This window comes from Triticum aestivum, chromosome 5B (assembly GCF_018294505.1).
Source record: "Triticum aestivum cultivar Chinese Spring chromosome 5B, IWGSC CS RefSeq v2.1, whole genome shotgun sequence".
Taxonomy (NCBI): Eukaryota; Viridiplantae; Streptophyta; class Magnoliopsida; order Poales; family Poaceae; genus Triticum; species Triticum aestivum.
In genome coordinates this window covers 168,030,497-168,033,464 of record NC_057807.1, presented here as the reverse complement: position 1 = coordinate 168,033,464, position 2,968 = coordinate 168,030,497, and the positions used below count along the sequence as shown (strand labels likewise).

The following is a 2,968-nucleotide window of genomic DNA, read 5'->3' as shown; positions in this document are numbered from 1 at the left end:
CCCAATGTCAAGATTGTCTGTCCAAATCTTCTCAAGTTTAGAATATTAGACGGGGATTGGGAGATGCTTGCTTGAAAGTTTACACACAAAGATTAAATCAATCAATGCTCACACTAGGATCTCACGTCCCCTAGTGTTGTGCGGATGGAACTGACAGGACAAAGGAAAAGAGGAGAAGAGCTGGAGGTGGAGCGGGAGCAATGCTATCCATTGGAGGGCGCCGAGCAATGGAGGCCGACAACGCGAGTAGTGGAGGTGCCGGGAATGGCGAGCGGGGTGACCATGCCAAGAGGGTTGGAGCGATGGGAAATCGACCCGCGGCAGGCTGCTAGAGGCCGCCTGGTGGTCGCACGCGTGCGGGCTCGGCGGTGAGGAGAGGACAACTCAGTCCAGGCATGTCCGTTGTCATGTTCCAAGGCTCGGCTCCCTCAACCCTGCGACGGGTTGCTGTAGTCCGCTTTGTGAGGACGACGCTATCGGGGACTGCCCATGGTCGAGTTCCACACCTCAGCTCGCATCCCCATCCAACTATTCACTGCTTGGAGAAGAAGCCAACCTGGTACAGCCGGCTGAAACATAGTTCGAATCCCATCGAATGGAGCGATCAAAAAGAGACCTGTCCATGATTGTCCTGTAATTAACTCCATTGTAATCAAGTAGAGGAGTCTTTCCTACATGGCCTATTACTTGCGTTGGTGGCCACTTTCGTCCCTGTGATTAGAAATACCCAAAATACAGTCACCAAACTTGTTCTAGGGAACCACATACGGTCCATTGTACGCTTTGCTCTATGTATTTGCTTATGTGGCACTTATCCAGTCACCCACTTGATAGCTTGACTGCTACGTCATCTTACTCGCCCGAATATGCTAGAAACCAAGGTTTTTTTTGCAAAGCTGCCACAAATAAAAGAACCCTGTCCACAACCGCTCTCTCTCGTATAGTGAAAAATTCCAACGATGCCCCCTCACTCCTCTATCCCCATCTCTCGATGGCGACCAGACTCGCGGCAAGATGCGCGCCATGGCTTCGACCCACACAGTCTCCTCCTCCTCCTCAGCACATGGAGGTCATGTCAATTGGATTCCGCATTGGTGGCAGCAAGAACGATGGCTCGTACAGCTCTGACTGCTCGGCGTCGACGTCAGAGGCGACTCCGATGACGACGGCGGCGAGGACCACAAGAAGAGAGCTGGGAGATACATCGGTTGTGGCACCCCGCAACACACAGTAAGAACAAGCACGAGCAGCAACAGGCACCCGCGCCTGCGACGCCAGTGAAGGTGGACGACGGCAAGAACAAGCTAGAGATGGAGACGCTGCTCAAGGGGTCGGCCTACATCCTCGGCGCCACCGGGTCGAGCATCGTGCACAAGGCCATGCTCGTCGACGGCACCGTGCTAGCCATCCGGCGCATCGGTGAGAGCGGCGCCGACAAGCTCAAGGACTTTGAGGTGTAGGTGTGCGCTATCGCCTGGTTCCGGCACCCCAACATCCTCCGGCTCCGGAGTTTCTACTGGGGCGCCGATGAGAAGCTCCTCATCAATGACTACTACGCGGCAGTCTCGTCAACTTCGCTTTTCACCAGTAAGTCCTACTTGACTCCATTGCTACAAGTACAAGTTTTTTTTCTTCTTTTTCTGATTGTTGAGTATATTCTGTACGTGTATATTGTGTATTGGGCCCACCTCTTGTTTCCTATGTATAGTCGAGGTTGTGGCCCCCCTCTGTACTCATATATACGTGCCTAGTGCACCGATCAATGCATTGCGTATTGCACAACCTATTCTCGTATTCCACATGGTATTAGTTTCCGTCTTCTGATCCTCAACACAGTCTTCCGCTCCCTGCCGCCGCCGCCGCGCCTTCTGGCCGCTGCCGCCGCTGTAGTTCCTGCCGCCACTGCAACCCGATCCCAACCCGCAGCCTCCGATCCCAACCAGCAGCCTCCTGTTCCCAACGCTCCTGCTATTGGACTCTGCTGCTTCTCGCGATCGCTAGCGCTAGTGCTATCGCCGTTCCTTTTTCCAATCGCCACACACGCCGCCCTGGATCGCTAGTGCTACCACCTCTCTTCCAATCTCTACACACGCCGCCGCTGCCTTTTTTCCCCACACCGTAGCCACCCGCAACTGCACCCCATGCCGCTCCTGCGCCGCACCTTCCCCTCGTGCTGCACCACGTGTCGCACACCCTAACCCTAGCCATGAGTTCCTCCTCCTTCACCGTGTCCAACCCATTTGCCGGTCCCGATGTCACTCTCGTCCGTGACCTCAACATCCACGAGTGCGTCCCGATGAAGCTTGATCAATCCACCGCCTCCTACTTCGCTTGGATGCGGTATTTTTCGCTGGTGATCCGCGAGTACCTCCTTCATGGCCACATCGACGGCACCGTGGACTCGGCTCTCATGATCCATGACGAGGAGTGGATGATCCTCGATGCCACCATCATCCGCTGGTTGTATCTCACCATCTCCACCGACCTCTTCCACACCATGGTGGATGACGACGACGATGCCTATGCCGTCTGGACCAAGCTCAACGGCCTCTTCACCGACAGCAAGCTGTAGCGCAAGGTCCTTCTCCATGGTGAGTTTTACGGGTGCCAGCAGCTTGACTCGTCCATCGACGATTTTTGCACGCGCCTGAAAAAGCTTGTCGATGAGCTCCTCGATCTCGGGGAGACGGCTGGCGACGAGCTCCTCATCAGCACCCTCACCACCGGTCTCAACGAGGATTTTGGGAACGCCACCTCCAACCTCACCCTCATCCCGGAGCCCACTTTCGCTAAGGTGGTGGTGTACCTCAAGCTGGAGGAGCGCCGGATGAGGATGGAATGGACTCGGGCGACCCACACCACCCTCGTCGCTGGCACCCACAGGGGCCAAGCCCCGCCACCTCCGCACTCGATGGCGCCCCAGCCGGTGGCGCCCGCTTTCCCGCCCGCCCCGACCGCTTCCTTCCCA

General features: G+C 56.3%; 1 pseudogene; it reads left to right on the top strand.

The window, feature by feature from the left end:
• The first annotated feature begins 1,310 nt into the window (after positions 1-1,310).
• Positions 1,311-2,968, top strand: part of LOC123117921 (probable LRR receptor-like serine/threonine-protein kinase At4g37250) — a 6,422-nt pseudogene continuing 4,764 nt past the window's right edge.